The sequence below is a fragment of the Pyxicephalus adspersus genome, chromosome Z (assembly GCF_032062135.1).
Source record: "Pyxicephalus adspersus chromosome Z, UCB_Pads_2.0, whole genome shotgun sequence".
NCBI classification, from domain to species: domain Eukaryota; kingdom Metazoa; phylum Chordata; class Amphibia; order Anura; family Pyxicephalidae; genus Pyxicephalus; species Pyxicephalus adspersus.
The window spans coordinates 84,219,867-84,234,153 of record NC_092871.1 but is presented as its reverse complement, the minus strand read 5'-3'; positions in this window follow the sequence as shown (position 1 = coordinate 84,234,153).

Here is a 14,287-nt window from a genome sequence, read left to right as displayed (position 1 = left end):
ATGAATGCATGCTCTCACCGACTTTTGTAGCTACAGACAGTGTGGAGAAATTAATCTTCAGAGTTCATAGCACAAGCACAATTCAATTATTTCTCTAAACAGCTCAGCTCACACTGCTACCAAGTCCATCGTGTCTGTGAAGCTTCTCATTTATCCAAGTCATTGCAAAGCTAGTAGTAGTTACTCACTGAATTTGTTTTTGAATTCTTGAAGAGGTTCCAAGCCAAGTAGGAAATACCCCAGCATTTATATCTACCCAACACAAACACCTTGGAGTTGTGACATTTGTGGAATCCCCATTTCTAATTACATAATCCATTTCCTGGTGTCAGGAAGTAGCTAGTTACTAGCTAGTATTGTTACTTACATTTAACAGAATTTGTTCTTGTAATGTTGAAGATGTCCCAAGCCACTTCATTAATTCCCTCATTGTAGTAAAAACCCCAACATTTATATCTACCCAACACCTCGGAAGTTTGACATTTGTTAAAGCAACTTGCTCTATTAACATAATCCTCTCCTTGGTGTAAGGAAGTCTGCATAGATGATAAATCTTCAAATTAGTTGTGTGAATTGTTGGCAAAATGCTGGGATGGTGATGTGAAAATAACATTGGGGAAGGAAGATAGGTGGTATTGAAGGCCCCTACCCCTGGTAAAGAGATGCTTGTTCCAATTTGGTGTAGATGTCCTCCTGCAAGTCTATCAACAGCTATTCATGGTCTTCCAGATGTCAAGTAAGGAGATACCACTACAGGACATCAAGCTGTGCCTTTATGTCATGGAGATGAACCGTGCTAATATTATTCTTTGCTTTATTTACCACCGGTTGCATGGTTTAAATGATGACCAATTTGATTTACTCTATTGCCCTTTCACCCAAACTGTTACCGATGCAGCCTCTTGGTGTAGTCAATTTACAACCCTTGCTTGGAATGTACTGAATGGTGTTAATACATCATCATTTAAGTGTAAAGCCTTAATATCATTGACTGGAGTGGCCAGGAAACCCCTATAGTGAACTGGTGTGATACAATACATTTAATTCATAAAAAGAATGAATAAGTTTACATTTAAAAGTCAAAAAGTTTATGAAACAATTTGTCTTGCTCTTGGCTGGATGTCAATGGCACAATGAAAGCCATCTGTGATTCATGAATCATAGCTGAGATTCATAAATTATGATGTGACTTTGAAGCCCTAGGAAAACGGGACAATTTTTTTCTTCCAAATGTTGCCCTAGTTTTAGAGAACAACACCTTCTATTGTTTCCTAGTATTTTTATAAAGAACAATTGACACATTGGTAAAATCACAAATTTTTATTCTTTTGATGAATCACCGTAACACAATGTTTCCATAAATATGAATATTGTATTAAACCTTCTTGATACAGAACAATGGATAGCCTTGGCAAGCCTTCTGTGTCTGTATTAACCTGATTTATGGATTTGTTTTATGTTTTGTTAATGAACTGGCTTCTGTTGTTCATCAGTTCTCAGGGCAAAGGTGGGTCTAAACATAGACCTTAGTGTCCAAGTGACACCACTGTTGATGTTCAACCAGCAAACAGTTATGTTTACATGCTTGTATTATTATTATTATGTATAGATTTGTATTGCTTCTTGTTAATGGAAAGTCTTCTGCTGTTCATCAGGTCAAGGTGCAAAGGAGGATAAAAAGATGGACCTTGATACCTCACTGATACCACCATTGACCTTCAGACATCAATCATCTATGTAAAGTGTTAGTGTTATACATGTATTAATGTTAGTGGATTTGTATTTTGTCTTGTTAACAAAGTTTCTTCTGCTGTTCAGTGGGTCTCAGAATAAAGGGTGTCTAAATATGGAACTTGATTCCCCACTGACACTAAAATTAACCTTCAGGCATCCGACAGTTATGTGTATATAACTAACACACATATAGAATTATTTTATATCTTGGTAATAAAGCAACTCCAACTGTTCGTCCAGATCTCCTAGAGCAATGGTGGGTCTAAACAAAAACCTACTGACAGCACTGTTGACCTTCAAACAACAGCCAGTTATATGTAGAGGTATTTACATACATACTTATGTATCCAAGATTTATGGAATAGTATTATGTCCTGGTAATTAAATGTCTTCTGCTGTTCATCAGGTCTAAACATGGACCTTTGTTGCTCATGGACATCACCGCTGACCTTCAGACATCACTTGTGTATATATGTGTGTAGACATGAAATAACATGAGCTGTAGATTTATATTATGTCTTCCTAAAGAAGTGGCTTCATGTCAAAACAAGTATTACCCTAGTTTATAGGTTTGTATTATGGCGTCTTCATAACGTGTCCTCTGCTGTTCATCAGTTCTCAGAACAAAGGTGGGTCTAAACATGTACCTTGGTGGCTCATGAACATCTCCACTGTCCTTCAAGCATCAATTAGTTATGTGTACATGTGTTACCATGAGTTATAGATTTATACTAAAGAAGTATCCTGTGCTATTCATTAGGTCCCAGAACAAAGGTGGGTCTAAACATGTACCTTGGTGGCTCATGGACATCTCCAGTGTCCTTCAAGCATCAATTAGTTACGTTTACATGTGTTACCATGATTTATAGATTTATACCATGTCTTGCTAAAGAAATGTCCTCTGCCGTTCATTAGGTCTCAGAACAAAGATGTGTCTAAACCTGGACCTTGGTGGCTCACTGACATCTCAGTTGACCTTCAGGCACCAAACAGTTACGTGTACATGTGTTACCATGAGTTAAATATTTATACCATTTCTTGTTAATGATGTATCTTCTGTTGTTCATCAGGTCTCAGAACAAAGGTGGGCCTACACATGTACTTGGTGGCTCATGGACATGGACAACCTGGACCTTGGTGGCCCACTGACACCTAAGTTCAGGCACCAAACAGTTACATTTAAATGTGTTACCATGAGTTATAGATTTATACCATGTCTTTTTAATGATCTATCTTTTGTGGTTCATCAGGTCTCAGAAGATGGGTCTAAACATTGGACCTCAGTGGCTTCTGAACATCTTCACTGTCCTTCAAGCATCAATTTATGTGCTCATGTGTTTAAACATAAATTACCATGAATTATAGATTTATGTTATGTCTTGCTAAAGAAGTTCTTCTGCTGGTCTTTAAGAACAAAGGTGCCCTAACATGGACCTTGGTACCTGACTAACACCAACATTGACTTTCAAGCAAAAAACAGTTTTGTGTACATGCATTTATGCACAAATAACCATGATTTATGGTTTTGTATTATGGCTTCCTAATAAAGTGTCTTCTGCTGTTTATCAGGACTGAAGTTGGTCTAAACATGTACCTTGGTGGATCATGGACATCACAGCTGCCCTTCCGGCATCAGACTCTTATGTGTACTTGTGTTTACCCATGAATTGACATGATTTTTAAAGTTGTATTATGACAATGTAATTAAGGATGTTCTGCTGTTCTCCAGACCTCAGAACAAAGATAGATCTAACCATGGCCCTCAGTGCCCCAATAACACCACTGTTGACCTTTAGGCATCAGACGGTTTTGTGTACAAGGTTTTGAAAACCCTTATGCCTCTCACACTATGGCCCCGATTTACTAAAGCTCTCCAAGGCTGGAGAGAATACACTTTCTTCACTGAAGCTGGGTGATCCAGAAAACCTGGAATGGATTTATAAAAAAACATTTGCTATTTGCTAGCAAATGTCTTGAATCCTGCACCAGATACATTCCAGGTCTGCAGGATCACCCAGCTTTACTGATCAAAGTGGCCTTGGAGAGCTTTAATAAATCAGGGCCCATGTATTTAAAAACAGCAGAAAATGAACTGTGACCCTAGAACAGAAAGTGTAGTTTTGGCAGGATCACTAGGAGTAAAAAGAAAAAACAGCTACCACATCTAAGGACTGGTTTGATTAAACAAATTAAATTTTTGTTTTTAAATTTACATTTTCCTTTTTTACATATTTACACATATTACATTTTACATATTTACTTTTAAGGTTATACACAGTGTGCTGGTATGTATTTTTTATATATTATGCATATATATATATATATATGGGACATATTTATAAAGGAACTAAATGTTAACTTGAATATAAACCAAATATTCACTTCAGGTGAATTCTACTTCAGGTGATACTTCTTAGTAAATATATATTTTTTTTATACAATGAATATTCACCATCAAAGTCTGTTTACAGACCTCTGATATAAGCGCACATAGGTGAAGGAATCAGAGCAATGTCTGTAAAACCGTCTGCAAATCTGATATTCACCAAGTATTCTCTGTTGGAGAATCACCCACTCATCATTGAAAATATCTGAAATGAAGGATTCTCCACCTGAAAATGTTTAGTAAATGTCCGCTATCAATAATAATCTATTATAATATATTTGTCTAGGTGGAGAAATGTAAAATAGTATTTTTGTAAAAATATTTTATTATATATCATGTGTTTTACTGTTTCCATATATAGAGATATTCATCTGTAATATTTAGTCTTTCATTTTTGTTAATGGAGCCCCCAACCTGCACATGATGGCTATATTTGCTGACTTAGCGATCACATGATCAGAAAAAAAAACACCTGATTGGCTGGTGAGTAGGGACATCAGCTGCTGTTAATAGCTGTGATTGAAAGCCATCAGCCACGCAATGTGTCAGCCACTGACTCCCATAGGGGGGAATATTTTTTAATGCATCCTCGGCATAGGGCGCCATGTCAGAAAACATCAATACATAGCCTTAAATATATTTATAGACAAATATCTATTTTAATAATTTTAATGTTTTTCCTGCCATCAGGTTCCAACACCATGAGACAATCAGAATAACCATTCATTGTGTAATGAAATTGTTCTAAATCTGTAGATGAGCATCATTCCTCCTGAAAATAATATCCATGCTCACCAGGAAAATAATTTGATTATTCCCATACATACAACAAATGGGTAGTGAAGGGGCCGACCTTTATTTTATTACCTAGCGGAAGAGCTTGTAAATAAAACATTGGGTGATTACTATTAAAATGCTGTTGCTTCAGATCCATAAATATCCGTTATTCATACTGACAGTTCTTCTATTAGAGGGACGGGAAAGTGATCTTTCCTCTCGCCAATGTATTCCTACCACCACCACCCCCCAACCTAATCTGTCTATTTGAAGCTCTAGTGCCATTGTGTGTCGATGTCTTTTTAAGCATTTTATAGCTGCGGTCTGAATAATCCTTCTATAAAATGGCATTACTACATTCTTAATTAATATAATTGTTTACATAAGCCTTTTATCTTCAATGTGCCAGGAGAGAACTATAAGTAACATTCAGAACCCTGATCTGCTTTAATAAATTCCGGCAGGTGCCGGAGACTTGTTCTAAGCCCCTTGTTATGGAACATTTTTTTCTTACAACATTCTACCTTACATAACCTTACGCACAAACATAATGCTTAAAGTATATATACATTGTACAAACTTTTTTTCATTTAAAAGAAAAAAAAAGTAGCTGATAATTATTTAGTTGAAAACAAAAGGGTTATTTCTATGTGATTCCTAGTATGGCAACAATTCTGCCCCACGCATTAATTTACAGCATGTAAATGTAGATTGATCCTGCATGCACTACAGCGGGATGATGAGGTGCTGTGGGGGCGTGGCTTTTAGCATTGACACTGCTAATTCGCAAGGAATGCACCTGACCACATCAAGCTCCGCCCATTATTTATGCTGGCGAAACCCCTCCCACTCTAGGCTTTAGTGTCTGGGAGGGGGAACATGTGAGATACAAATGAAAGTAGATATGCTTCAGGTCAATATTGACCTGAAGCATCACATATTGACTGTATTGAGGGTTGCTTACAGGAACATGTACTTGTGCATTAAATCTAAGTTTTACTTGGCAATCACATGACTACAATTTCTCGTCTGCTTTTGGTGCACTCCTGATAAAAGATGCATCATCTGGAAACTACCAGTATTGTTAATTAGGATGCCCTCGTCACCTATGAAAAAGTATCTTCCTAAGTTTAGGTGGAATATATTTGGCAAAAGTCATCCCAATGGCAAAGGATAGGGCAGTCATCACCCAACCAAATGGACCCAGTTGAAGAAGGAAAGAACTTGGTATATACACAGTTTTCTGGTCAGATGACAAATGACTCCTCCTTTTCTCCTTTGTCCCCTTGGCAGTGGATGGATTTAAATTTAGATTTCATAAATGAATAATAAATATATATTTAAATTTTAAAAAGATCATTATTAGATAGTAGCATGAATGTTGTCCTCTGCAGAATGTTCCTATTAACGTCATGAACTCATGGATTGAGTTCATGACGTAATGGACTAAAAAAAAATTGGTTAAATAGCACTTCCTGCCATGATGACTCTGTACTAGGGCTACCATGATGACTCCACCCATGGACTGTGATTATGATGGCTTTGACTTCAAAAAATTGGTTGAATGGCACTTCCTGAAAACCTGGGATTGCCATGGTGACTCTGAACTGAGGCTGCCATATTGATTCTCTTCTTGGATTGTGTTCATAATGCCCTAAAATTATTAGTTGAATAATTTATTTGAGTTCATAATGCCTTGGATCCAATAAAAATGGGTTGAATAGCACCTCCTGAAGACCAGGTGTGCCATGATAACTTGGAAATGGGGCTATCTTGATGTCTCTCCCCATGGATTGAGTTCATGAGGCCTTGGACTTGAAGACTTGGTTGAACGAAACTTCCTAAAGACCTGGCTGATGGATGTAGCACATTGTGGAAACGAGGAAAGAAGGGTTATGAAATGAGAAAAGGATTTTGAATATAAAATAAATGAAGACTGGTCTGATTTTTTGGTTGTTTTGGGTTTTTTTGTATCAATTTATGTACATAAATATAAAACCTCCAGCAGATTCCTAATTTTTTTTATCTGTGTGTTTAGCTGTTTCCAAAGGGAACGGAAGAATCAGAATATACTTTTCTGGAAACACCATTACCTTTTGCTTCACCTTAAATGTTCTATTGTAATGCTCAAAGTGTGTTCAAGATGCTGTCTCCCCCCATTTAATCACACAGTATACACCCAGGGCAACATTTTCCCACTCTACGGATCACAAGTCTCTTTTTATTAAGTGCATGATAAATAAATAAAGAGGAAGAATCTCCTATTGGATTATGTGGGTCACCATAAAAAAACTGTCTAATTAGTCAAGAAATATGTTTTATTTTATCTGTAAGCATCCGTGTTGTTTCCTAGAATGACAGAAATGGGGATGTCACGCGTAGAAAGGAGATTTCTGCGAATAGCAAAGGAAGGACAAAAGGCTGCCTTTGTACCTAGTAGCCTTTTGGAGCTTTTGCTTCTCATTAGTTCTCTTACGTCATTTCCTAACAAAAAAGCTCTTTATGCCAGCCTGAAGTCAACCCCTAAAATGAACATCATCTTTAAAAGAGGGAAACCCATTCACATTTGTTACAAGCCACGTTTGTGATTTATTACTCAACTGTTAAATCCTTACTCCTTGCAATTTATTGATGTGAGTGGAAATTTTCTATGGCAGAAGGTCCATTAGTTGGGTGAAGTTCTGTGTGAGGCTTTGATACAGCCTGAAGTGGCTCTTTGCTGTGGTCCCGAGGGCCCCTTTGAAAGTTTCACTTCGGTGTGGAAGGCAGCAAAAGGAAATAACAAATAACTTAAAGTAAAAAAAAAAAAAAAAAAAAAAAAAAGAAAATGAGTGCTATAACTGTTTTCCTATATATATGTGTGGCTTAAACACAGAAACATGGTTGTAACCTCTGAGGCAAGTTATTTTACTTTAACTATAAAGAACTCGTATGACCTCTCTGTAAACTTGTGACTTTTGTTCCGCTAATAGGAAACTCAAGTAAAACATTAAGTCAGAGTCTTTAAAATTCAGACTACCCAAATGTGTGTTGGCATCAAAAGTTCCATTCAGATGTATGTTGTACATGCTCACGGAGACCTAAAGATGAACTATAGATCAGCCTTTCTCAAGCTTTTTAACATGGGAGAACCCTTGAAAAAACTTTCTGATCTACAATAATTCCTATTATATTATTATATCCACAGATCACAGTATATTAGTATGGCGGTCAGTGAGAAGAATTCCTCTTACATTGCTGGCCATTGGGAAGAATGTCACCCTTACAGATAGCCAAAAAGATCACTTGAGTCAGACAACCTAACTTGAGGGTAACAAATTGCTTATTGCTCAAAAAACCCCTGGCAATGCCAGAAGGAATCTTATGGATTTGTAGAACCCTAGTTGAAAAACACTGATCTAATGTCTCTACTCAAGTCATATTTTGCTAAAATAAATCTAAGACCAGTTTAATAGTAGAGGCTTGAAACCTGTCCAAACCTTATGTGGATAGTGTCCAGACCCAAATTCAAACCCCAGGACTTTTGTGGTTTAAGGCACAAGTCTTAAGCAATGAGCCCCCAAAGCCATGCATTTGAACTAATATTCATCTAAAACTAAAGGTTCCACTATGGATTCTTCCACAGCCACAAATCACCTGGTATTAGTAGATGTAAAATACAACTAAATAGAAAAACAGTTTTAGACAAATTTAATAATACACACTTGGTTCATTAAAATCTCATGAAATGTTTATTATTACATCTAGTGTGAGAACCTAAACCCTTCTTGAAACCCTTCTACTTCTAATTGTTCTATAGTAGTGCTTATTGAAAGTGGGAAGGTTTTTACCACTGCAGGCAATTTGCTATTATTATTGGAAAGTCAGTCCACAATATGATCACCATGTAACAAATCCTTGACCAGCTATCACCACCAATTGCAGACCATAGGACACAAGACATGAAATACAGAAAATGGGTAAGTCCAGCCTTACCATTGCAGTATTCAGCAGGCCTGCCAAGGTTGGGGTGCCAGTAGATCTACAGAAAGACTTTCCATTGTTGGCACCAGCACTACCATTTGTGCTGCCAAAACAGTCTGTAGATGATCCATCCCTTACAGTCCCGATACCCAGAGTCCCATCATCCATCACAAGGAGAAGAACTAGAAGAAAGGTTGTTTGCAGCCTTGCAAGTGTAGCTTCACAATATTATTCAAGTGAACATTAGTCATTTACTCCTCCAAATTACAAGATAGAAATCCATGTTACCAAGAGTCCTGATACCAAGAGTCCCCTAAACCAAGACATAGAAGAACCAGCAGAGAGGTTTTGGTAGCTTTGCAGGTGTAGCTTTACAATAGTATTTGTGCTGCACTTCAAGAAAAGTACATTAGCGTGCCATATGGGGTGCCATATGGGTCAATGACACCACATTGCATCAACACAATTAATATGTGTTGCTGTTCTTTATTGTATAGTACAATAGTGTAAATGGGACCTCGCGGGGTGGAAAGGTTCAATCAAATGGAATCAAAATGGAAAGACAACCACTATTATGCAGATTCCATAAAAAGAATATAAGAATTGATTATAAGCTTGGGTGAAGATTAGCGTTAGCTCAATTTAAGCACCACCTCCCCCATCACCTGGCCAATGCCCCCTACCATTTTAATTTAGTACAATAACACTTTTTTCTACCATTTTTTGCTTGGTTATGTATCCAGGCTGAAGTGAGGTCCTATTTAATCATTGTCATTCAACCAGTTCTAGGAACTGAGGCTGCCATGATAATACCTCATGAATTGAATATATGAGGCATTTGACTCAAAAAAATTGTTCGAATGGCACTTGCTAAAGACCTGGCTGATGAATGGAGCAGGTTATGGAGATTTGGAGGGAGGAGATATAGAGATAAGCACAAGGAAGAAGATACGGAAGGTCAACTGAGACACAGACAAATTTGGTTTCCAATGATGGGAAGTCCTTCCAAATGTGGGGCACTCGTATTTTGACAAACCATGACATTATCAGGCTGCTCATGTTTGGCCACCAATTCAACAGTGCCAAAAATGAAATGAAGACCTCAAACTCAATCCAAGCAGTAGATTTACAGACCCATTGAGTCATTCAATTGTTCTATATGTTTTAGGTCCTTTGTTAGGTTTGTATTCACTTTTTGTTCTCAGAATTGGCACAAGTAGTTGGCTACCAGGAGCATTTTTCTCAGAACATGAAGGGATTGTGTAACCACTTCTGGATGAAATGACCATGGTGTTGCCAATGTCTATGACAGCATGAAATTTCAATAAATGATGAGTGAGGATTTAGGGTAAACACACTAAACATTGACATTTGTGTAATATTTTTGACCTTGCTGACTAATATGTGAGGTGACGTTACTCTGTGTTCTTGTCAAGCAAATGATTGTTAAAAATTTTAGATGATGATGCATGAGACTTGGGAAAAATATAATGATCACATTAGCTTTTTAGCCTTGGCAACCAATTAAAACAAGCTCTTTGTTTTCCAATAAAATAAAAAGGTGAAACATGAGTGATGGTAGTAGCACTCCAAATTTATTTTCATTGTTTTCTGTACAGCACTCATGATTCACTCATCAGAGGTTGGGAATACAAAGTCATGGCAAATCATGTTCTGTTCATTTATTGGCTTGTTTTGTATTTTTTTTTTTTTAAGAAATTCACTGAAGGTATGTTTATTATAGGTTTTATGTACCTATATTTGTAGGTGTGGCTTTAGTTACCATATTTTCATGCAAATATCAACCAAAAATCAATGCATTTTAGCCTAATTGATTGTACATTTATAAGCAATCTGCTCATATTTTTCCTTCCTTTCCCACTCATCCCATTCAATCTGCTAATACATTTTTTGAAATAAACAATTTTTATTTAATTGCATACATTATTCTAGTTCTAAATATGTCACCATTGTGCATCCCTGAGCAATGCAGACAGTTTATGATGGCTCTGGGGAACAACAAGGTGGTCTCCAAAGTTTCCTGAAAACAATACACCACCCTACCTTGTACCTGATACAAGCAGGGGCCGGCTCTTCGGGGAGTTATGCAAATATCAGAATGCCTTAGTGGGTGGAGGTGAGTCTGGGGAAGAGGGAGCTCCCAGGCAAGCTGTACAGGCCCACGCCTGATGCTGAGCGTCCATGTCTCCATAGCTGAAAGAACTGCAATCCTATAAATGAAAAGCGGTGGGCCTGAGACAGTCAGACAGGGAAGGTAAGAAATAGATAATGCAAGAAATCCTTCAACCAGTTAAAATTGGGCTTGCGATCAAGTGAATTAGGTTTGCCTGCTTCTTTCAACAGATAGAGGTCTACCCATCAATGCTTTCACTCAAGATTAAGGCCAGTTTTAGGGAAAGGGCCAACGTGGAAAATAGTGCCAAGTAATCTCACCTTCTCCAGAGCCCCAACTAACAGAATGGCACAGGTTCAGGAATATGAAAATCTGTGCTTTTGGGGCCACCACTTTATATTTGCCCAGGGCCCCATTTTGTCTACAAGGTTCTCCACAGTATAGACTTCTGTGGTTAACGCTAAGTCTAAGATCTCTTTTACATAGTAGAACTCATATATGTTACTTGGAATGCTACATTGGCTTGCAATTCTATCTTCCCCATCTCTAAATTCTTGATATGTCCAGGTTCTCCTAATGATTCATATCAAGCATCAGGGCTTCTGGAAGCTTTATTAGGTGTATCCCAATGTTCCCCTACAGTTGAAAGCTACAGGTCTGTTGAGTTGGAATATTTTCCTGAAGTACACATGGACTCTCAGTGGTTTGACCCCCATGTTTTCTATTTGGTTTAACTCATTTGGACAGGATCTTCCTCATCTGGATTTAATGATTAATTTCTTCACAATGCTTGTGGATAGAGAGATAAATGATGGAACTTTCATTGCTTGATTAGAATATGTAAATACTTTACCATGGGCACATATTTACTTTAACAATGGTAAGATAAATTCCACAACTTAATTTAGTGGAGCTTTATATTTAGTATGAAATGTAGGCTTTTCACTTGACAAACCCCCTGGCAAAAAATACTTCCTATTCTAGGTGAATGTGATGATATGCAAATATTACCTAATTACGGTCAAGGAGAACCAAAACAAACAGGATTTTTGCTTGCTTTGATTGGATAGTTGGACTCAGCAGCACTTTTGTTTATTTATCCCCTTGGGAGGGGATGTTTCAATTTGCTATGTGAACAGTCCATATTATCAGCCCCATTGTGTTTTGAGTTGTTCAAAATTCCAGCACCGTATTGTACATTATATGGAATTAAAATCTTTAGAATTATGCATTAAACATTTCAGAACACATTCAATCATTGTAATTTAATCCTCACCACATATGGCTCACTGTATATGGTACGTAATCAGACTGATTAAACTTTGTGCTGTAACAAACATAAATTACTGTACATTGTTTCCAATCAAACTAATTTGTCTTTTAGCACTATGCATAATTCACTGTGCTTCATATTCAATTAAAATAATGTTCTGTTTCAGGTTGGTGACAAGATATCCTGGTGGTAAGACAATATGGAGTTACAAGGAATGTAAGGGGGAAAACTTGTTTTTTAAAAATGGAGTAGATGAAATTCTACTTATGAGAGTTTTGCCCCAAATCAAGGCTGGTAATAAGGTAGGGCACAATGGGCAATTTTCCAGTGCCCCCACATTCTCTTGGTCTCCAATTGACAGAATGCTGTGCATTTGCCCCCCCCCCCCCCACACACACTTAATGTTTGCCCATGTGCTCAAATCCTCATGGTCTAAAACCATCCCTGCACAACAACCACAGACAAGAATCTTGTGGACAGCCTTCCCCAGACAAGTGGAGTCTATTATGACCATAGAATAAGAAGCCAATTTATATTAACAAATCCCTTTCCCAGGACTATATACACCCTATGGACCAGAGTTGCTCTATTGATTCATGTCTGAAAGATGAATCTAGTGTAGGGTATACTAATTCACCTCCTCTAATGTTTAAGGTGCTGCTTACCCCTATGGATGAGCAATAGCAAATGAATAAAGAATAGGAGAAAGTAGGGTATTTTAAATGCAGCAGTGTATTAAAAAAGTAGACAAAACATATACAGTGTTACATCACACAGTTAGTACATATACTTCATGTTCCTACAATCCCCTGAGCAATATGCCATGGGGGATGTGGAGAGCTAGACATTGACCCCTATTATAGAGGTGATAAGCGCATAGGAAGTTGAAAAATAGATGTTGAGTTCTGACGCGTTTTCCCTATATTGGCTTCTTCAGAGGACTTTTAGACATTGAAATATGAAGTTAAGAGTGGGTTAAAGAAGATTCAAGGAGCCACAATCACAAATGATTGACAGGGCACATCAATTCAAGTGCTGATGGTTGGCAATGAAACAGAGCTGTATGCTAACCACCAGCACCACCACCAGGCGCATTGGTTCATAGAAAATTGCAGATACCAGCTCTGCTTCATTACCGGGCATCAGCACTTGAATTGATGTGCCCTGTCAATCATTTGTGACTGTGCCTCCTTGAATCTTCTTTAAACCCACTCCTAAATTCATATTTCGATGTCTAAAAGTCCCCTGAAGAAGCCAATATAGGCGAAACGCGTCAGTACAACATCATCCATTTTTCAACCCCCTATGCGCTTTTCTCCGCTATAATAGGTGTCAATGTCTAGCTCTCCACATTCCCCACGGCTCATTGTTCAGGAGATTGTAGGAACATGAAGTATATGTACTAACTGTGTGATGTAACACTGTATAAGTTTTTCCACTTTTTTAATACACTGCTGCATTTCAAATACCTTACTTTCTCAGATTATTTATTCATTTGCTATTGAGTCACGTCATTAAAAAGAACATAATTTATTCTATAATTTATCTTATGACATTCACAAATTTTAGTATTACAAATAAAATAATGGGTTTTTCTTTATTTTGTCCATTTTTAATACAGGAGTACAAAATAAAAATAAATACAAGTAGACAATCGAAAATTCGTCCATCGATAATCCGAATCCTTCAGATTCCCAGCATTAATTTTGGATCACATTTCCAATACAGAGACTGCTGTACACTGTTTGGCCACTAATGTTTTCATGGTGCTGTTCTGCAGAAACAGCTGTTAGGTCTTGCTTGCTAAACTAAATACACGTTGAGACATCCCTGCTGCCTGCTCCCTGGAACTGTGCCAGATGTCCGCGGTGCTGCGAGAGGAAGGCTGGCCTGTGTGTGGAGGTAAGAATAAAGAAAAAAAAATTCGGACTTTAAAAAAATCCGACACTCCTCAGGTCCGGAGGTTGTAAGATTTTAGAATGTCGGCCTGTATAATATAATAATAGAAATTAATAAACAA